Below are 23,150 nucleotides of genomic sequence, written 5' to 3' on the forward strand. Positions count from 1 at the left end.
TAATTGGAGACCTGAAGGTGGCAGCAATGCAACAATGTTGGATGCCGGCTGCCATTAAACCCCAGAGAGAGAGAGAGAGAGAGAGAGACGAGAGGGGTGAGAGGCCTGACCTGAGTGAGGATTCCTGAGTGAGCCCCACATACAACGTTGACAGCTGCAGAACTCACTATTAAGGACTACCGAGACAGAGGAGAAGAGTACCAACCGTGTTGGTGGGAGACGGAGGAAATCTATCGACTATTGGGTGTGACCTTCACATGCTTCGTCACTGGACAGATCCGGTAAGCCACAGTTGTGCAACCTACGGACGGAACGTTGATGACCCGCAAATCTACTTTAGACTGCTTTCGCCTTAATGGAGGAGGACGCCAAAGGGACGCGGCGATTGTGTAAATAGGAACTTTAAATAAAAAGACTTGGGTGGGTGCATCTCGGTGAAGGACTGGGAAAGGACTTGTGGAGTTTATCTGTAAACTGAGGAAAAATCTATAAAAGAGAAAATGCATATTCTTGAGTCATTTTTCTTGAACGTTGGTAAATGTGCATAAAGAGAAGGAAAGCAAACTATAACTTTTTTTTTTTGTCCGTAAGACGTATATTTATGCCCCTGTTTCTTTGTTTTTTTTGTAATACTTTGCTGTACTGTAGAGTGTTACACATTTACTGCCCTCTAGCGGCCGGAGGGAGCATTTGGTTTGTATTTATTTTAAAAAATCATAACTTTTGATAGAAATGAGCTAGTGACTCGCTTCTTTTTTTGACATACTCAGAAATTTATGACGGGCCGGATTAAATCATCCAATGGGCCGGGTCCGGCCCGCGGGCCGTATGTTTGACATGCCTGATTTAAGCAAAGCATTTGATACCATACATCAGTGTTTCCCAACCCTGGTCCTCGGGGCACACTGTCCTGCATGTTTTCCATGTTGCCCTGCTTATGCACACCTGATTCAGCTCATCATCAGGCTCAGCAGAAGCCTGGCAATGACGGTCATCAAAGGCAGGTGTGTTTGAGCAGGGTTGGATTAAAAGTGTGCCCTGAGGACCAGGGTTGGGAAACACTGCCATAGATCACTCCCTTCTGTTACAAAAATGTGAATATTATGGACTTCGGGCTAAAACACATCATTGGTTGAGAAGTTATTTGGAAAATCGGGTTCAATATGTAACCATTAACAATACAGATTCTAATCTAGAAAATATTTTTTGTGGACTCCCACAAGGTTCTGTTCTTGGACCAAAGTTGTTTTCAATTTACATTAATGATCTTTTTTTAATGTCAAAAAGGTTGAAATTCATTATGTTTGCTGATGACACTAATATGTTTTGTTCAGGACAAAATATTGTTGAGTTGTTGAATGTTGCCGAACAGGAATTTAATTTGGTTAAAAAATGGTTTGATTATAACAAGTTATCTCTGAATGAAAACAAAACCAAATTTATGATATTTTCTGGAAATAGAAAGGTTGAAAATGTTAAATTATATTTAAATGAGGTAGAAATCCAATGTGTTAATGAAATAAAGTTTTTAGGAGTAATAATGATGATAAATTGTCTTAGAAATCTCATATAAATCATATGTAGCAGGATGAAATGAGCTGCACCTGCTACACAGGTGTTGGCAATCCAGGGGATTGCCAAAGGGGTGTGGTGGAGCCAATAAAAGGGCAGAGTTGCTTTGTGCTTGCACACTGCACTCTGACAAGGGGACGCCGCAATGTGCTACAGGTTCCAGGCCCAGTCAGTGGGGCACCTGAAACCTGGTGATGGACCTGTGGCACCAGGGTCCCCTCTCCACCGCACCCAGAGAGCATGTGATTTGGCAGGATAGACGGGTCAGACCGTGAGCCCCTGCTGCTTTGCCTGGTTTGCCTGCTTTGCCTGTTTTTTATCTTCTTGTTGGTTTCTGCTCCTGTGCTGTGCGGCCAAACTGAAGCCCTGCCTGGATACCGCCTCCCCTTCAGCGGCTTCAGGCCTCCGGCTCGCCCTCCCTTCAGCGGCTTCAGGCCTCCGGCTCGCCCTCCCCGTCAGCGGCTTCAGGCCTCCGGCTCGCCCCCTCTTCAGCGGCTTCAGGCCTCCGGCTCGCCCTCCCTTCAGCGGCTTCAGGCCTCCGGCTCGCCCTCCCTTCAGCGGCTTCAGGCCTCCGGCTCGCCCTGCCTTCAGCGGCTTCAGGCCTCCGGCTCGCCCTCCCTTCAGCGGCATCAGGCTTCTGGTGCACCCCTGGACTTTATGGACGGTTGCCTTTTTATTTTATAACTTTTAATAAATTTTGTTCAGGTGTGAGTGGGAAGGTGTGCATGGTTGCCCTACTTACTGGTTTTTCTTTTCTTTTCAGGGAAGTGCTTGGCAGAGCGTGTTGGCCGACGACGGTGGAGGCTTGTTGTGTTTCCTGGTGTGGGTCCATTCCCTTTCACGTGTGTGTGTGTGCATGGGGTGAAATCCATTAGTTTCATTTTGTTTTTTCCTCCCCTCGTACGCCCAGCGCTCTGCCGGAAAGCCTTCCCCCAGTAGGGTTTTCATTTTTTTTAGCTTGGATTGTTTTAATTGGTTTTAATTGGTTTTAATTTATTTTAATAAAACTATTTATTGAACTGGAACCACGTCTTGGCTGCTTGGGAAAGAATTTACGTGTCCTTTATCAGGACTTCCCTTTGGGTTCCCCGGACCCTGCATTCCGGGGTGGCGTTGTTTGCTTTTGGGTTATACCTAACCCTCTGAAAATCCACTTTGCCACACATATAAAACATAAAGTCTCTAGATCAGGGGTCTCAAACTCAATTCAGCGGGGGGCCGCTGGAGGCGGAGTCTGGGTGAGGCTGGGCCGCATCAGGATTTTCACAAGAAAATCACTGATAAAACATTCATATGTTCTCAAACAGCTTTATTAAAAATAATTAATTTAAAAAAATTAATTTAAAAAAAATCAATGAATAAATAAAACGATAACCATGACCATACAGAAGATACAGACGACTGAAGAAACCATATATTGACTGATTGACTGACTGACTGGAACAGTGTTTAAATGGTGGGGCGCAGCCCCTCTGGGGGAACATGAATAAAAACATGTTTACATTAGTTATGGATATTGTGCATAATTCTATGTAGTTGATAATAAATTAAATATGGCAAAAACAACCTAAAAAGGCATTTGGTGGCAAAAAGAGCCGCTGTTTACAGTGAACCAGAGAACTGAATCTCTGAGAAAAAAACAGAATTCATCACTAATGTGGAGGGAAACAAGGACAGATTTGTTTTAACTTTGTCTGAAAGTTTTGGAAGGATTCTAAGAAAAAAAGAAGGAAAAATTAATAAAACAAATTATTTAGAAGTTTTTTTTTTCTGTAATGATAGTAAAAGTACAATATTTTGATATTTTGAGGAGATATACGTTTAACTTGAGCAAATTATCTGATACAAATGATATTTGCAGCTGAAACTCTGGACCAGAGAAAACTATTTTTATTAAGTTTCAAATCTCTGTATTTACAGAACCTCCTTCATTTCATAGCTGAGAGCAGCACGCTCACTGAAACGTCAATGCAAACGCGCGCACACCAGCATTCCTGGCCTCCACATCTGGAGCGCGCGTAACCGCGCGTTGCTACGCAATTTTTTAACTCTGGTCTCGAGCTCTACGCACAAATCGGGCACGCACTGAACGCACACTGAATCTTCATTCCGGTTCAACATTTCCACGCACAGTCGCAGCAGCACAGAGCTCTGACCAATCAGGAGCTCTGATTTGGGAGCTGCGTGTGTGGCGTCTGCTTCAAAGAACTGAAGTGCTGAACATGATCAAAGAGAAATGAATCCTTGCGGTTTGTGTCCGGTCGGGTTAATATGACACCCAGACAGACATTTAAAAGGACAGAGTTGTGACAACTAAAAATATGGAGCAACATTTTGGGGGATTTCCACCGTTTTGATTTCCTCTGAGATTCTCCCTGTTGTAGATGCAGAGGAGCTCTAATGAACAGTAAAAATACAATAGAAGAAGAATCTCCTCTCTGCTACTACGTGCGTGACCGCACTGCGCAGGTGTGGATACCACCTGCTGACCACGCGCAGACTGCGTTCTTGAACGCACCCCACGCGGCCGTTGTGGAAGCACCTTTGAAGATTCTGCTCTCGCGCACGCGCGCATCACTCACGCACGTGGAAGTAGTCAGAGTTTTTCTGCTTGTGGAGGAGGAAAAGGCGCTCGCGAGAGTCTGATTTGTCCGCGCGGAATGTTTGATGCGTGCGGAAATGTCTTAATTCTGCTGGAGTTTTGACATAAATAAAACGCCTCCCATTCATTTTAAGTGAGACATTCAGCTCCTCCCACACCCGGCGCGGCGTCAGAAACTCGCTTTTTGACGAGCGGCACGCCGTGAATCTGTCGCGCGGCGATAGAGGGGCGGGGCACGGGAATCACGTTCAGTGTGAAAGCACTTCCAGCGGCTTCATAGCTCCTCATCCTCCCATCTGACTGGAGGAATGAATGAATGAGTGAGGAGGTACTGGACAGCCCGCCGATGTCCCGCCTCCAGAGTCATATTCCTCACTGTGATTGGTTCGTTCAGCTCTTCACAAAACAACTGTCATTCATATCAACCTTGCGGGCCGCACCAACAGTAATCTTTCATATGAAGACGCGGGCGCAAATCATCATCCTGCGGGCCGCAGATGGCCCGCGGGCCGCGAGTTTGAGACCCCTGCTCTAGATCCATCGGTATTCTGTTTAAAATCGGTGATGCACTGAACAAAAAGAGTTTGTTTCTTGTTTATTGTTCCTTAGTCGTTCCGTATCTTTCATATTGTGCAGAGATCTGGGGAAATGCTGGTTAAACTATAATTGAATCATTGGTTAAACTACAAAAAAGGCTATTAGAATAGTCAACAGAACAGGATATTGTAAACCAACAAATTCTTTATTTTGTTTGAATAATAGTTTAAAATTAAAGAAAATTGTTTACATCAAGGTATTAGAAATTGTATATAGAGTAAAAAATAATTTGGTTTCAAAAAATATACAGAAGCTATTTACTTTAAGGGTTATAAAGTATAATTTAAGAGGTCTTTATTGTTTTGAACAGGTTAAAGCTCGTACCAATGCTAAGATGAGATGTGTTTCAGTTCTTGGAGTAAAATTATGGAATCAATTGAGTGATGAATTAAAATTAAGTTCTTCACTTTTGCAGTTTAAAAAAAGTTTAAAACGTGAATGTTTGAATGACTACAACATGCATAAGTAATTTGTATTTGTAAATTGTTTTTTCTTTCATATTTAATTCTTTGTTGATCAGCATCGATATTGTTTAGTGTTCAAGGAAAGACATTGAATAAGCTTAATAAGCTTCTGCCTATTCCTTTTCTTATTGGCTGTTTTTTTTATTGTATATTGTGTTAATTGTACAAATGGGAACTACACCAATAAACTTGATATTGATATTGAGTGCATGTGTGAGCGTTTATCCCGGCGTACCCGGATGTCCTTGGGATGCTCCCCCTCTGCAATGCGTACCATCCATAGAAACTTGTTTATGTCATCTCCAGAGTATCCAATTACCCCTCCAAAGATGATCAGGACATAATCAACATCCAGGGATCTCATGATTTTGTAAGCTGCACTCTCATTGGATGACATAGCTTTGCCCACCTGGATGGTGACAGAAACATTTCATACTTGGCATTTGAGGTTATTCTGTTAACATGCACATTTTCCTTCATGACAACAGCATTCAGTCTACCTCATCTTAGCCAGAACTACTTTTGTTCTGAAATATACAGGAAAAACTTGATTAATTAATGCATAATGAATGCATTGAACTTATTCTAGAGCGATTTTCTCGTTTTGGGGGGTGGGGTGGACAGCAGCTCACCAGAGCTATGTGACTGTTGTTCCATGTGTTGTTGTCCACCAGAGTGGTCCTATTGGCCATGCCTGCTATCTGGTAGCCATAGTCCCACCATGACATCACTGTCGCGTGCTCGTTTGCGTTCTGCCAAAGCCAATAATAAGCTTCCCTGAAGTCATCCAGGATGTTTCGGGAACTGAAAGTTTAAATTCAAATTCATTAGTGTGGGTGCATAGGTTTAAAAGAACGCCGTCTTTCATCCTCGTTACACTACATACCCATCATGGTTGTACGATGCCAGCACTACGCTGGGGCTGGAGTAGGCGTTGCTGGTGACTCAGGTGCAGTGGACAGCAAACATCATGAGCAGCATCAGCATCAGCATGGTAACAATGGACTTCATGTTGGGACCCAGGCCATCCTCTGCCTTCTCCTGCTCCGATACATGCTTCCGCACCTTCCCTGCCTGAGTAGGGAGGCTTGTGAGGGACACGCTCAGCAGGACTAACACACACCTGCTACAGTTTACCACGACATGAAAACAAACGATTTGACACTTAATGTCACTGATGAAAAGCTTTCTTCCACACATACATCTACAGAGGATTCAATACATATTTCCAGAGAATGTCTCCATTTAACATCCAGATATTTCTTGGAACTGCATTTTGAACCACAGAAAAGTCAATCCTGTTGTTGGATCCATCCATCCATCCCACAGGACGGATGAATATTGTTTTCAAAAACATCAACAGTTTTTATAAGGTGCAGAAAGCTTATATGATTATATTTTACATAAGATGCAACTTTAGGAAGAATTGTGAATAAAACAATCGTTTTCCAGCTGTTATTAAAAAAGCAGAAAATGTGTGTTTTACGTTCAACTTCGGTCCTGAAATACTTGTAAAAGCATTCGACTGGTATAGCCTCCCTTGCATTACTGAGGTTCACCAATATCAAATAAAAATGGAAACAAAGAAGAGCCTTCTAGATGAGTCCTCTCAGTAGCAGTGATGAGGCTCGAGAACAACACTAAGAGCTTAATGCCTCAGAGCAGAAACATCCATGAAGTCCATTTACTTTATCATAAAGGTTCCCTGGGTTCTTCCTGTCCTCCTCATCGCTGCTCTCCTCTGCGGGGGGGCTCTGTTTCTTTGCATCATCCCCCAGGTAGTGCTCAAAGACCCTGGAGAACGCCACGGCTGACAGCACGCACACCACTGGAGTCAAGGTCAGCATCAGACGCACCATGACGCCAGCAAAGTACACGGCACTGATGGCGTACAAGGCCACTGCAGAACAACACAGTCATGGTTGGGATCCTGTTCAGAAGTCGTTCATAGATATCTTATACCCTTTTTTGCAGAAGTTCACAAAAATATCTCAATGGAAATCAACCCCAGGTGTGCATTTTTGAATTACAAACATGGAATAATTTAGCACATGAAAAAGAAATAGCGCTAATAAAATAAAGTAAATAAAGCTTTGCAAATGAACCAAGCCTACAATGGAAAAATGTTTGTGTGTTCTTAAACAATTATCTTTGTTCTTCTGCATCTTCCAACATCAGTCAGCCAGAAAAACAAAAAGTTAGACATCCTAAAGCATCCTCTGTATCCAGCCAAAGTGCTTTCTTGAAATTAAAAAAAGTAAATAAAAATGTCTGAAGGCCTGTTTCCCTCATCTTCCTTAGAGCTTCAGTTCTTGAGTCTTTGTTCAGTTGTATTTGGGGGAGCTGGGTGGGACCAGGGGAGGGAGGGGTGTTGAAGATCATGTTCTGATTTTGATTTTAAGGCATTTTTGATGAATGTTTTCATTGTTTTTATGTAAAGTGATTTGGGTTTTGAAAGAGTGAAAAGTGTTTAACAAATAAAGTTGATGGTAGCACTCGATCGAGTCTTCTGGAGTAATGAATGACGGAGGTCTGAAAAAGTAACAAAAGGAGACGCAGTGTTTTACAATCGACTTCAAAAACCTTGACAACAAAATAATCTGATGGAGAGGAATCATCACAGGACAGGAATCACATTTTAATAGAGAAATCAGGCTGGGAACCGTGAACTGTGTGCTAGCAATTCACGACAGACATGCTAGTTTGGTTCTTCGATGAATATTTTTATTAATGTTTCGTGTTTTTAAACATAGCGGATGTTAATTGCACGTATTTACGTTCAACCTGCACAAAAACTGATGGTAATTCATGTTGGAAACACGTAAAATGTTCGGTCAAGATGCACGGTGCTGCATTGTTTTGCTAGCTCTTTGCATAGCTTTTGCTAGCTACTGTAAGAGCCTAAATCTTATCGTCGGTCGCACTCCCCCCCTTTGTAAGAAGTATAAGTGAGTCTGCACATAATTTTCTTAATCCGTGGCGTCACTGTTGAGCTTCTTTCTTGGTCATATGGACCGGAGAAAGCCCAGCTAGAATCTACAGCGCTAATGCTAACGCTAGCTTTCTGCTCAGTGACATAAACACAGCAGAGAGCAGATGTTAGTGAAGGAGCTGTGGATGTAAACTTTAACCTGCCACAACATTTACTGCTATTATCTCTGTGTTTGGATCTTAACAGTTTGGCAGATGTATTTGATGTTATCATCCAAGTTTTAAAATGTTTTTGTATCAGTTAAAGATGCTAGCTGGAGCCTATTTCTCAAAGTACAATGAAATCGTCTACTTGAAGGTAAATTCTAAAGCAATTGAGATTTATTTACCATGAATGTAATCCAAAAATAATAAAAGTTTCAGTTTAATTTGAAAATGTGGTAAAGGGTGTTTTTATTAATATTATTATTATTATTTAGCACTTTGAGATGTTTTAATAGGGAAAGGACTTTACTAAACTTTATCAGTCATTCATGCTATAAACTTCAGTAGTCTCCCTCATTTCTGGTCTTGGGTGACAATCATTTACAAGCTCTGTTTTATGGATTTTAGCACAGAGGCAAAATTAAAACTCACTGATATTTAGAAGCTGTTCATTTGACAGCAATGCATTACCTGTAGCAGTAGAAGACGCAATTCTTGCACTATTTACAGATTAATCTTAATAGATAAGAACTATTTAATTCGAATAAATGTAAATATTTGCTCAAAAATGTGTTTACTTCTTTCAACTAAAATCATTATAATTAAATTTTTGTCAATTCGAATTTACTAAAAAAAATTGTGATAAAATCGAAATCGTGAAATAAAATTTAAAAATCGTGATTTTATTTTTTTGCCATATCGCCCAGCCCTATTTGATGGTGTGGCTTAGAAACCTTGACAGGAACCAAAAGACTAGCACACAGGATAATCAGGTCAATGCTACCCTCTTACCAAAAACTCGCTCATCATAGATGCTCTTGATGCAAAACCAAAGGCCTGCTGGGAAAGTGCAGACCAAGATGTGCAGGTCACAGAAGAAAGAGACCCAGGTGGTTGGCTGATGCTCAGACACCGATGCGATGATGGGAATATGTATCTTTGCATATCTGACCACAGGAAAAACAAATACATTCACGGAACAGGAGAAGAAAAAAGAAAAAGAAAAGAAAGCTCTTTGTCTCAACAAAAGGGATTTTAAAGACTTTCATCTTGTTAGAACTTATGACTCCACTAGAATGGGAAGCCCTGTAGTTGTGACTACAGAGCGTGTCTGCTCTCACCACCTACCCGGTGTCCCACAGGGAGTAGAAGCGGCCACTCCATGGAGCGATGTATCCTGCAGGTGAAAACGGACAAAACAGAGTCCATGATGCAGCTGAAAGTGCAGAAAACTGAAGCACTGCCAGCCTGTACACACTGTGTGATTCTGAGCCACTGTCTGTCTCTGTGTGAGTCTAGGTGTCTGTGAGAATCTACACCCACAGACTCACAGATACATATCTGAAGAAGGGCTCTCATGATGCCGATAGCTCTGTGTCCGTTTCTTTCAGCACTTTTTAATCATACTGAACTGAATCCTGTTGGCAGCAGACAGCAGCCCAAATGTTGACAACCATACTCAAGTACTTTCAGATTACTTTAAGAGACGACTGACCTGTGCACGTCAGATAGATGACTGCGAGAAAAAACACTCCAGCAGCCAAAGACACCCCCAGAAAGAAGAGAGTCTGGAACTTCTGCCTGGTGAGTCGGTCCTTCAGATACTGCAGGAAAGCATAAACCTGGAGGAGTACAAATACACCTACATGCAAGTGATGACAAATTACTTGTTAGTACCTTGCATCACAATCCAGCCAAGCTTTGTTGTTTCTGTGGTGACTGACCTGCTGCTGCCATGTGTTCACTGGTCCTGATCGGCTGAAAGCCCACAAAGGGGATCTGCATGGACAGGATCAGCCCAATGATGTAGAAGGTGCTGTATGCTGCAGGTAAACAAAGCAGGTCAGAAATGTGCGTGGTATAATATGACTGTTCACCAAAAGACTGGAATTGCTGCACCTTCTTGCAGAATGCTTTTACTTTAGGAGTAAAAAAAGAACTGTATCCTCACAATCACCTTTACTTCCACAGACCTCTGATCTCTGCTGCTGAGATTTTCTGACCAGAGTGGAATAATCTGTCAACGCACTTAAAATTATGCAAAAACTTATTAAAAACACAAACACAAAGCATAACACTTGTAAAATGAAACTTTTTTTTAAATACCACTGAAACGGAAATATTTCTCTCTGCCTTTCTCTTGTTGTTTTTATACTCACGAAACACAGCCCCTCGCCCTGCACAGGAGCCCACTACGTCGATCTGTGTGTGCGCGTCTGTCTGTTTTGTGTGTGTCTGTGCTCGCGCGCCCGGGTGTGTGTGTGTGTGTGGGTGTTGATTATTTTCGTCTCTACAGTATGTTTAGACACGAAAACATGATCGTAATTGTCAATTGCGGCGTTTTACAGTGAAAAATTGGTTATATTTTGAAAATAAACCGGATTTTCTCATGTATGTTGATGCAACTTCCTGTCAGTATTGACGAGGAGCGCTCGCGGAAAAAATAGACCAGACGCCGAAACGTTCCGCTGCACCGCGAGGACCCTCCGCGCCGCTCTGCGCCTGAAGTGAACGACGCCATAGGTTAACATGGGCGCCGAATGGAAGCGGACTCCGTTCGCGTCCGGCGTTAAGCTCGAAGCTTCAGCTGCTTGTGGGAGGAGCTAGCAGATAATGTTTTAACCCTGATCACTATATGGAGCGCCGTCTGTTTATCTCATTTACAATGTATGAAGACACAGATGATGGTGAGAGATCTGGTTTATTTATTGTGAAGCATTTGACAAAAACATCCGTTATCATGTCTCCATGTTTGGATTTATGTGGTCATTCAAAGATTTTCTCGGGACCAAGGGCTTCGATCTCACTCCAGGGGCCGTGTTTTCTGTGACAGAAGCTTCTGCTGCGTCTCTGACTGAGTTTGAAGGCTTACTGTCTCGCATTATTCAGAGTGTGGAAAAATAAAAACACAAATAAAATGAAGGGACCTTTTTTATCATCGTCTTGATCAAAATAAGAAAATTATCACAAAGTTCAGGAGCCCCGAGCCGGCAGTCTCCGCATCCGGGAGCAGCTCTCTGTCTGCCGATGTATCGAGCGAGCGAGCTTCCCGCCCCAGGAGGCTGGCTGGCTGCAGCCAGAGAGCTGGGAAAGGCTGCCCATCTGTCCAGGGTGCATCCTGCCTTCGCCCAACAGCAGCTGGGACGAGCTCCTCGCGGCTCCAGTGGGTTAAGAAAATAGATGGAAGTTCAGGACCAAAACGCTCTTCTACGGGCTGATTGAGTCACTGAAAATGCCCGAATCAGAGTCCCCGATTAGTAGAAGCAACGCGGTGATCTGCCAAAATTCAGATGTTTGAACTCTAGCTCCACCTCCTGATCCGCACAGCGTTGCTGCCAGACCGCCGCGCCCGTGGCTCACATCATGCCGCAGAACATGAATTTGCTTCTCTACCATTGACTTAACGTTAAAACTGGTCATCTCTGCCGCGTGCACTGTGTTCGGTGTGAAAGTACCATTAGAGTTAAAGTCTGGTGCAAAGGATCCTTTATTTGATTAATGTTCCTGTCCATGGTCCCTGTCAAATACACTAAAAGAAGAAGAAAAAGTACAAACTCAAATCTGTGAGGAGCTAAATCCTCAAAACGCAACCTTTTTTCAGTGTTCCAACACCTGAGAGTCTGGACCACAAGCACGCAAAAAAACTGTTTTTTACAAGGTCAATTCCTTTAATAATAAAGTCTTCATTTCCTTTAGGCTTTTCCCTTTAAGGGTCGCCACAGCCAATCAGCTTCTTTCATCTAACTCAGCCTTCTTCATTCCCTCCTGACAGTGGCTACTTTCATGTCTTCATTCGCTGCATCCATAAATCTCCTCTTTGGTCGTCCTCCAGAACAGGGATAGGCAACTCCGGGCTCCTGCATGTTTTCCATTATCACCTGCTCTGGCATGTTCCAATTGGCTGGACACACCTGAACCAGGTAATCAGTCATGAGTAGGGCTTGGAGATCTGGAAATCTTGCAGAAACTGTGATCCTTGAGGCCTGGATTGCCTATCCCTGCTCTAGACCTCTTTCCTGCAGCTCTAGACTCAGCATCCTTCTACCAATATATTCACTGTCTCTCCTCTGAACATGTCCAAACCATCTCAGTCTGGCCTCTCTGACTTTATCTCCAAAACCTCTAACATGTGTTGTCCCTCTGATGTATTCATTCCTGATCCTATGTTCTTAAAATAAATATGTGCTTCAAATCTGTTTTATTTTTTTTATTTATTTTTTTTAGCATTGATTAAATTTTATCAAGTCAAATTTGTGCATTTATGACTAAGAATCTCCTCAAACCAGAGAATAAACTGTAAAGTTTTTCTTCTGACATTAACTAAACAGGCCCGTGTGATCTAGGAATCCTCTGGGGCAAAATATTGGTAAAAAGTTTGATTGTCTTTAAGATCTGTATTTGAAGCCCATATTATCATCTGCTGAACAACAGTGTTTATGGGTTGGCTTCACAACAGCAGTAAGGGATGTAACTTTCTCCTAATTGTTTAATGTTTTATCCATGAAAAAACTGTTGATCATTTATACACATGATAATCGTAATGTAACTGTTGTGAGGTGAAACATTACTTTTTTTGTGGTTGTATTTGCATGTTTTTGTTTGGGTTTTATGTTGTTTCACCTCTGAGACTGAATCCCAGATTGGACACACCTGGTGCTCAATTACACACCTGGTGCTCAATCAGCAAGGTGACAGCCCGGCCTATAAAGCTGGAACCGGCAGTGAGGAGCGAGCAGAAGAGAAGGGGCAGCTGAGAGCGACTGGAGGAGGCGACGTCACCCAGTGGTTTGCTGTGGCTGGAGGGATTGCAGCAGAGACAGAGTCCTCTCTGAGACAAGGGACTGCGACGTACACGCAGCGGCAGGGTGAGGAGCCCTGCCAGTGTGTGAGTACCCTTGTCCTGTACAGTGCCCCCCTCACTCTGCAAAGAGTCAGTCCTGTCTGCTCCTCCAAACCTTGGATACTGGCAAGAACTTTATGTTGCAGGTGGGCGTTTGGAGGAGCTACCTGCTACGCTTCTGAGGACAGGAGGACAGACATGAAGAGAGGATAAAGACTGGACTGTGGCGGCCTGCAAGATCTCTTCTTTGCCTTTTTATGGACAATTTTCTTTTAGTTATTTATACAAGATTTTATGGGGTTCCCCTCTGACAGCTTTTATCTTTTTATCTTTTACTAATTTTACCTGTTCTGATTTTAACTTTGGCTTGCTGTGATTTGCACGTTTTATTAAATCTTAAGTGGACTAACAACACTCTCTTCCCTAGTTTTTGTGTGGTGCTCTTCCCCTGGTCCTGAATCTATAATTTCCCTGCATTCACTTGCTAGGACCCCCCCATTTGGCAACGGTGGGGGCCCGACATAACATTCAACTGGACAGAGACAACGCTGAGACGTCTTTTTCTGCTGAAGGCATTTTAAACACACTGGTCGTTACACTGACATAAAAAAATACAGAACCCTGTTGAATATTTGAGCTTTATTGCTCCTTCTGAGTTCTACTCAAAGAGAAACAGGCCAGAATGGTTAAAGACTGTAGAATTCAGACCGAACAGCGCTGATAGAAAGTCCACAGTTCAGTTCAGTCCCCAAGCACAGCAATGCAAGGCAGAGACGCCTGATTGGATAGAACTTAGACCAATCAGCAGGCTGTTTGGGGTGGCACAAAAGTAACGCTGAGAGAAAATGTTCAATGCAAAGCCAAAGATAGGGTGAAAGCGAGATGAGGCAATAGGGATCAAAAACCGTTTGCAATTTTTTTAAAAGCAAAAAAAAAAAAAGTTTTTGAAAGCAAATATTAAATATTTTATTTGCAATACTTTACATTTTCTTTGCAACTTGGAACATTTTGATCTCAAAACTGACTTTTGCTTACAATGTGAAGGCACAAACATCACTATATTCTCCCTGTAACCTCACTCTTCCCCTCTGATTCCTCTCATTCACTCAAAAGTGCTCTAGATCAGTGTTTTTCAACCAGTGTGCCGCGGCACACTATTGTGCCGTGAGAGATGGTCTGGTGTGCCGCGGGAAATTACCAATTTTCACATATATAAACATTTACCATCACTATGGTATCATCTCTGTGTTCATCCAAACGGCCCTGATTTAACACTGGATAGTTTTGAATATGCAAGATGGTAAAAGAAATATTTCTTTGTTTCTTTAAATGACTCTTTAATCAGAATGATGTTACCGCAATCCAGCCGCAAAACTAGCCTCAAACTCAGCTTTTAGAAAAGTCCCGCATGTCATGGTTCCCCCGGGCTGCCCCCCCCCCTCGTGCATGCAGCCTGGGAGCGGCCCTGGGTGTTCCACCAGGTGTCGGCACTCAACTCATCACCACAGCAGCTCTGCCCCAGCATATAAGCCCTGCATCTCCACCATTCATCGCCAGATCGTTGCCTACCCTTGGGTACAGTACCTGGCAGTATTCCTGAGAAAATCAGTAATTCCTGTTTGCTCTCAGCCTCAGCCCTCTGTTCATGCACTATCTCTCGTTCCTAGAAACCATCCACCACGAGTACCGACATCCCCGGATCATCCGCTCGTCCACTGCCTCACAGCCACAGACTCTGCTGACCATCTCCTGATCATCCACTTCGTCCACTGCCTCGGAACCACAGACTCTGCTGACCATTCCGGATCTCTCCCTTCATCTCCACCGCTCCTGCCTGTCGCCTCCTTCGGATTATCCAGCAGCTCCCGATCATCTTCCACCTCCAAGCAATAAACTCTTACCTTTAGTCCTCGACGTGTTTGTCCTTTCCGGGTTCCAGCGCTTGGGTCCTCGACGCCTCGCGAAATCATGACAGAACGATCTGGCCAGAGACTGGACCCAGCGGACCCGGAAGGCTTACGAGTCACGGTCTCCCAACAGGGGATCCTGCTGGGCAGACAAGCTAGCTCATTGCAGCAACTCACGGCTATCCAAGAGGACATTACACGTTCAGCAGCGCAAGAGCCAAATAGGGAGAGAGATAGAGAGAAAACATCAACACAAAATGTAAAGAAAATGAGAGACATTAGAAAAGAAGAAAAAACTGGAATAATTTGATTTTTCTTGATAGTATGAAGGAACTGTCTGCAGGAAATATTCTATATGTATATATATTCTGTATATATTTATGGCTCCACAACCAACCTGTCCAGACACCTGAGAACTGAGTGAATCTTCTCTAAAACAGAGCAGATCATCACTGAGAGAAGAAACAGATGACATCATCAAAGCTGAAACTCTTTTGTCTTTCTTAATGTCAATGTGAATAAAAGTCTTGATTTAGTGGTTTTTGTACAATTTAATTTATATTTGGGTTGTGGTTGCAGAGTTTTGTGTTGTTCACTTCAAATGTTTTTAAAAAGAAAAAAGCTTAAAATGTATAGAGTTAAAAACTGAATAGTTAATAGTTCTTTTACCATTAATTTTGTACATTCCATCTGTAAGGGATAAATAACAGCATATACATAATTCACACTTTATATTAATAAAATCATATTTACATCATGGGTTTTGTGCATAATCTTATCTGGTAGTTTATAATGAATCAAGCAAAACAAACAACAACCTAAAAAGCCATTTGGTAGCCAAAAGAGCCGCTGTTTTAGGAAAACGAATGCAAAAGAATTGAATTTTGAGACAGAATTCTCATCACTATTGTGGAGGGAAACAAGAAAAGAACTTTTTACTTTGTCTGATAGTTTTGGAAGTATTTAAAAAAAAGAGGAAAAAACATTCATAAAAACTGATTATTTAGAAGTTGTTTTTTTTTTTTTTTAATCATTCATTAATGATAATAAATGTAGACTGTTTTGACGAGATATACGTTTAACTTGAGCATATTGATTAATGATGCTTCCCACTTATATAAAAAAAATGTACACTAGATTGTGGAGGGACTGTACATCAATACAGACTAATTATTTCACCTTTTTGGATGCTAGTGTGCCGCGGGATTTTTTTCATGGAAAAAGTGTACCTTGGCTCAAAAAGGTTGAAAAACACTGCTCTAGACAGCATACATTTGTCAGAGTACATTTTTACTGTGTCTCCACCTCCACCTGTTCCCTTCTCTCACTACAAATCACAATATCATCTGCAAACATCATAGTCCATGGTGATTCCTGTCTAACCTCATCCGTCAGTCTGTCCATCACCATTGCAAACAGGAAGGGGCTCAGAGCTGATCCCTGATGTAATCCCACCTCCACCTTGAACTCCTCTGTCACCCCTACAGCACACCTCACCACTGTCTTACAGCCCTCATACATGTCCTGCACTGCTCGGACATACTTCTCTGTCACTCCAGACTTCCTCATACAATACCATAGTTCCTCTCTGGGCACTCTGTCATAAGCTTTCTCCAGATCTACAAAGACACAGTGGAGCTCTCTCTGACCTTCTCTGTACTTCTCTATCAACATCCTCAAAGCAAATGTTGCATCTGTAGTGCTCTTTCTTGGCATGAAACCATACTGCTGCTCACAAATGTTCACTTCTGCTCTTAGTCTGGCTTCCACTACTCTTTCCCACACCTTCATTGTATGGCTCATCAGTTTTATTCCTCTGTAGTTACCACAACTCTGCACATCACCCTTATTCTTAAAAATGGGCACCATCACACTTCTCCTCCATTCCTCAGGCATCTTCTCACCACCTAAGATCCTGTTGAACAACCTGGTCAGAAACTCCACTGCCATCTCTCCTAGACACTTCCAGTAATAATGAAATAAACAATAAAAAAACATGTCCTGCATATTTTGAATGTTTTATTTTGCTTCCTGCTGGCTTTGCAGTTTATCCCCCTCAGTAATGGTTATGGGGACAGTCTAAATTACAAAACCAGTGTGATTCTTTAGTTTTTGTATTTGCCCAAATGTTCTTTTGGTTTCCCCAAAAGAATCCCTGATACTGTGAGTTTGTGTGCTTCTCACCAATGTAGACTTTCTTACTGAATCGCTGCATGAGCAGCAGCACAAACACGTGAAGAGGAATAAGGTTGATGATAAACACGTAACCGCCCCAGGCCGACCCCTGTCAAACACAAGTTTAAGGTCATTCAAATACATAAAGAGTGCGGGTCACATTTGAAATAGGCTCATTCATCCAGTTCAGGTTTAGTTTGGTACCTCTAATCATACTGAAGGTTGTGTCTCTTTCCAGTGCTGTGACTGGCACAGAAACTCCTGTTGGGGTCATCACCACCTTCTGTTCTAACAGCTACTTTAATTAATCTTTGCTCTCAATTATCAGAGACACAGCTTCACAGAAGGTTCTCCAAAAAACAAAACGTCTTTCATGTTAGTCCATACTGCTCATTTTTTACACTCAACATTTTACTGAGGCTGTCACAGTGGTGATATCTAAGCAAAAGTGGTAACTATCTGATCCTTTCCCATGACTGTAGACTGAGAAAGAAACTCACTCGTGACACACTCGTGTTTTGGATCACTGACAGTGATCAGCTTTATTAGTGACCTGATCAGTCTTCAGATCTCAACTTCTTCAACAAAAATCTTCGAAGAGAGTTGAAAGTCCCTGTTGCCCAGTAACAGCCCCTAAACATCACGACTGTAGATTTAGCCAGCCCCACATGGGCCACAGGTGGTGGTGTGTGTGTAATAGTATTTTTTTCCAAGAAAGGGTTACTAAATTAGCCTTCATTTCATTTAGATCAGTTAAGTTTATAAATGTTTGGCTGAGGTTCACCTCGAAGGTAAACTATTCTGCTCACAAAAATTAAAGGAGCACTTTAAAGAAACACATTAGATGCATCAGAACTCAATATGAAGTTCGATATCATTACAAATAACAACAGGGCAGTGTCTTAGGAACAAAAGGATGCCAAAAGTTTTCAGCCTACAGAGGCTCAATTGTGTAGACACCATAAAATCAGAGTGAAATGAAGATGTAGCAGGTTAGTCCATTTTTTCAAAACTTCATTTCTGCAACTCAAAATGCTTTTCAGTATCTTGTGTGGCCCCCACCAGCTTGTATGCATGCTTGACAACGTGGCGGCATGCTCCTAATGAGACGACGGATGGTGTCTTGTGGCATTTCCTCCCAGATCTGTGTGAGGGCATCCCTGAGCTGTTGTACAGTCTGAGGAGCAACCTGGCGGCGCCTAATGGACCCAAACATAATGTCCCAGAGATGTTCTATTGGGTTTAAGTCAGGGGATGGTGAAGGCCATTCAATTGTTTCAATTCCTTCATCCTCCAGGTACTGCCTGCATACTCTTGCCACGTGAGGCCAGCCATTGTCGTGCATTAGGAGGAAACCAGGACCTGCTGCGCCAGCGTAGGGTCTGACAATGGGTTCAAGGATTTCATCTGGATACCTTATGGCAGTCAGAGCACCATTTCCTAGGCAGTAGAGGTCTGTGCGTCCCTCCATGGATATGCCTCCCCAGACCATCACTGACCCACCACCAAACCTGTCATGTTGAACCACGTTGCAGGCAGCATAACGTTCTCCTTGTCTTCTCCAGACTCTTTCACGTCTATCACAGGTGCTCAGGGTGAACCTGCTCTCGTCTGTGAAAAGTACAGGGCGCCAGTGGTGGACTTGCCAATTCTGGTGTTCTTGAGCAAATGCCAGTGGAGCTCCACGGTGCTGGGCAGTGAGCACAGGGCCCACTACAGGACGTGGGGCCCTCAGGCCACCTTCATGAAGTCTGTTCCTGATTGTTTGGGTAGAGACATTCACACCAGTGGCCCTCTGGAGGTCATTCTGTAGGGCACGAGCAGTGCTCAGCCTGTTCCGCCTTGCACAATGGAGCAGGTATGGGTCCTGCTGAGGGGTTGAGGACCTTCTACGGCCCTGTCCAGCTCTCCCAGAATAACCACCAGTCTCCTGAAATCTCCTCCATGTTCTGGAGATTGTGCTGGGAGACACATTAAACCTTCTTGCTGCAACACGTGTGGATGTGCCATCCTGGAGAAGTTGGACAACCTGTTCAACTTCTGTAGGGTTAAGGAATCTCCTCATACTGCCAGTAGAGATAATTATCAAGCCAAAATCAGCACGAGTGGAAAACCAGCCAAAAAAGATCAAGAGGGAGAAACTTGAAATGACCTCCACATGTAACACCAGTCCTGTTTGGAGGGTTTTCTAATTGTTGCCACTGAAGTGCACCTGTTGTTAATTCAATGAACACCAATACAGCTGAAATTGATTAACGAGGCCCTCAGCTGCTTAACCAACCAGAAAATTATCAGACAGGTTTAATTCAATTCATGACAGGCCCAATAAAAAAAGTGTTCCTTCAGTTTTTATCAGCAGGGTATGTGTTTACATCCCTGCTGACTGGAAGCGGTCTTGTTTGCTCTATTCTTCCCCCAGAATGCACCGATTTCAAATACTAAGCAAAACTTTGGTAAAAAGTCTGACTCTTTATTAGTTTAAAGAACATGCTGTCCAGAGCTGCACAGTGATGATCCAGTCTGGCACAGACTGTCAGACGCTGCACACCACTCCGCTAGACTCTAGTGAATTTCATCGCTGTGTTTGGACAGATTACTGCTGTTACCGCCCTTACAATCCATGTTGTAGTTACATTAAAAACAGCGCGCTATCTGCGTCTGCTTTAGAAAAATACAGACACAGCTTGCTCGCAGTCACTCTGCTGCCTGGGGGGAGTGGAGCCACGCCCCTCTGCATACAGAAAAGCAGCAGGGAAAGATAGAAGTGCACTCCGTGTTCACGCTGTATCCGTGCCACTATGTTTTTAGACATTAAGACTAAAAACGTATTGGTCCGGTAAAAATTGACGACAGTTTCGTGACAGCATATTTACACTTCACTGTCATGCTCATGAAAAACGCCGCCAAGTGGATTTTTTGGTATTCTTTTAAAAACCATTTCAGGGAAAGAGAGGGCCGGTAATCGTTCGAGAGTTGAAATGTTCTGATATTTCGCCATATCGATATTTTTGTCCCAGCTCTATTTCCCATGTTGAGAAAATGTTAGTTTCTTTTTATAATTCTGTTTTAATCCATGCCACAAAAGAAGCATGATTTATATTTATTATTAAATAATACATTGTAATGAATGCACAAGACCTTGGGGCTCCTACTAAGTTATGAACAGTAGAAAACAAGCCCAAATGGCTCTTTTACGGTTAAAGGTTGCAGACCCCTGTTCTATGCAGATCCACACTTTCTGAGTTAGAGATGGGTATCTTTACAACCTCCTGTTTGTATGAATGTTCTTCTTACCATGTAGAAGTAGGAAAGACAGCATCCAATGGTTCAGAAGATGGATCCTGTCTTTACAGATTTCACCTGTGTGTCACACAGAAGACCATTAACCAAGCTCATATGGTCTTACCTCCATCAGTGGCTTTGTCCAGCAGAGTTGCTCAAGTTTGTGTTTGTCCTCAGACTTGTTCTGCGTGCCCAACGCACTTTTATGATTAAATCCTTCATCAAGCATGTTTACCTCCACAAGAAGTGCAGCTACAAACAGAGACAACCAAAGTCTGAGTGACCAGAGTTTCCAAAGCCGAGGTCAGTCTGTTCAGGAGGAGATTTCAATATTCAAGATACAGAGGAGAAAGAAAAGCCAAATGCTTTATAGAATATGCTGTTAAGGGGAAATTATAAGGATGAGGAAATCAATTTCAGTTAATTATTTTACCAGTGGTTTATAATTTACAACATTTCACCATTTTCAGAGATGATTCTACACTTGATGTTTCAACCTTAAAAATAAACTAACAGTAACTAGTTCGACTGACTGTTTTTAGGTTTGAACTGTTTTTTCATTCTCTGAAAATATACAAAAATTAACTTGTGGTCTCTAAAACTGCACAGTTGACTAGAGAAAGGGCACTGTTCTACTTTCTAAACGACACCAACTCAGATTAAACTCCCTTCCACTCTCTTTGGGGTCCAGATGACTCCAACCACATATTGATGTGTGATTCCTTCCATGACAAATATAGACAAAGGTGGACAGGATTTTATATCTGCCATAGACATTTGGGAAACTCAAAAATCAATGATAAAGAAATGTTCGGCACACTGTCTTGAGGGGCCCAGATGACCCCACTAATAATGTAAACAAGCCAAGGAGAGCGGAAGGGTTACATGCTGGATGCATAGCTGTTCTTATCCAAGTCAAAAACAAACAGAAAGGTTCATTACACTTCTTAGGACTCTAGAGTTAGACTTTCTATTCATTACTATAATGATGGGAATTTTCTTTTACATGTTCAGTCTTAATTATATTAGAAAACAAGATTGTGTATAAATGGGGCATTGTCTTTTTATTTTCAATCCATGTCACTGTAGCATCAGTCCCTGATGCTGCACAGTAAGACAACAGAACACAACAACAATCATATTTATAGTAACAATAAAACAGACAATAACATGGCACACTGAGACTAAGAATGAAAAGTCATACCCAGAGATAGTAGGTGAACTGCAGGCCAAAGATGGCGATGCCTTCATTGTCGAAAGAGCCAGCCACGGAGCGGGAAATGTAGCCTGGAACGATAGCAATAAAACATGCTGCCAGCAGCCCAGCCCCCTGGTTCCACAGCTCCCTCGTCAGCAAAAAAGTGGAGATGGAGGTCAGGCCGCTGAAAACAGGTGGTAAGAAGACACACACGTCCCGGATGTGCACACTGATGTGTAGCAAGTTCAGGGCATAGTGAATGAGACCCGCTGTCAGCATCAGGCCAGGGTACACCTGGGAGACAACGGCAAAGGGGAGTGGGGGGTTAAAAGCCAGTCACAAAAGGCATCAATCCATCTAGAATAACATGTTATATAGTGACAATTAAGAAGAGCAATCAGGGAATACTATGTAAGCGATACTGCAAGGGGAGGCGTCCAGTATCAGAAATGAATGGACAATTAATAGACAAATAATTGGACATCTAATAGTTCCTGATAATGAACACCTCAAAGGGCATTATCATTAAATCACTTCGTCATTAAATCACTTCTTAGTACTTTAATCTAGTTATTTTTTCTTCTTCATAAGAAGTAGTATACTGGATTTGTGGTGTGACTCGTCATTTCTAACGGTGACTGAGGCTGCACCTCGCTCTTCCGCAGATGGTATGAAAACTAACCAGAGGAGGAACTTCCTATATATTCTAAAATGTCATAGCTTAGATATAGCTACAGACAAATGATATATCATATCATTTCAGACAGAAAGTTTGGTTCTTAGCACGTGTTTTTGACCTGATGATAAATCAAAAGCTCACGAGAAGTTCCTGCATCGCTTTTCAAGAAGTATCCACCATTAACCTATGGTTTAGTTCAGGAATCTGCAACCTGGGCTCTGGAGAAACATTGTGGCTCTTTGGCTTTTAAGAAAAAAGCAAATTATTTAAAGAAATTTTTTTTTTTGGTATTTACTTTAATTAATTATTTACATTTTGTTATTTATACTTAGATTTTTAACCAAATTGAGCAAAATGATGGTAAAAGGTTTAATCTACTGTCAGAAGGGATTATTATTAGAAAGATATCTAATTGCATTTAGTTAATTTTTTTTCATTCAACAACAGAATTCTTGTGTTTATATTTAATAGTAAAAGGAGAAAAAAGATGGAGCACCAAAGTCACAATGATAGAAAAGACATTTTTGCATTTTTAGTTCAAGTAAATCTGCTGCAGTTGGAGGATCTTCTCAAACCCAGGATGCATTTTATTTTGAAAGGAATTTGAATGAGCTGCTTTCAAAAGTAATTTAATAATTTATTAAAGAAAAACTAAATTGTAGAGATTACTTTAAAGCTATGTTTTATAAATGAATGGTT

General features: G+C 42.2%; 1 pseudogene; it reads right to left on the bottom strand.

Annotated features, from left to right (window-relative positions):
* LOC112139487 overlaps positions 1-23,150 on the bottom strand; it is a 33,035-nt pseudogene that overhangs the window by 6,490 nt on the left and 3,395 nt on the right.

This window comes from Oryzias melastigma, unplaced genomic scaffold (genome assembly GCF_002922805.2).
Source record: "Oryzias melastigma strain HK-1 unplaced genomic scaffold, ASM292280v2 sc00247, whole genome shotgun sequence".
Classification (NCBI taxonomy): Eukaryota; Metazoa; Chordata; class Actinopteri; order Beloniformes; family Adrianichthyidae; genus Oryzias; species Oryzias melastigma.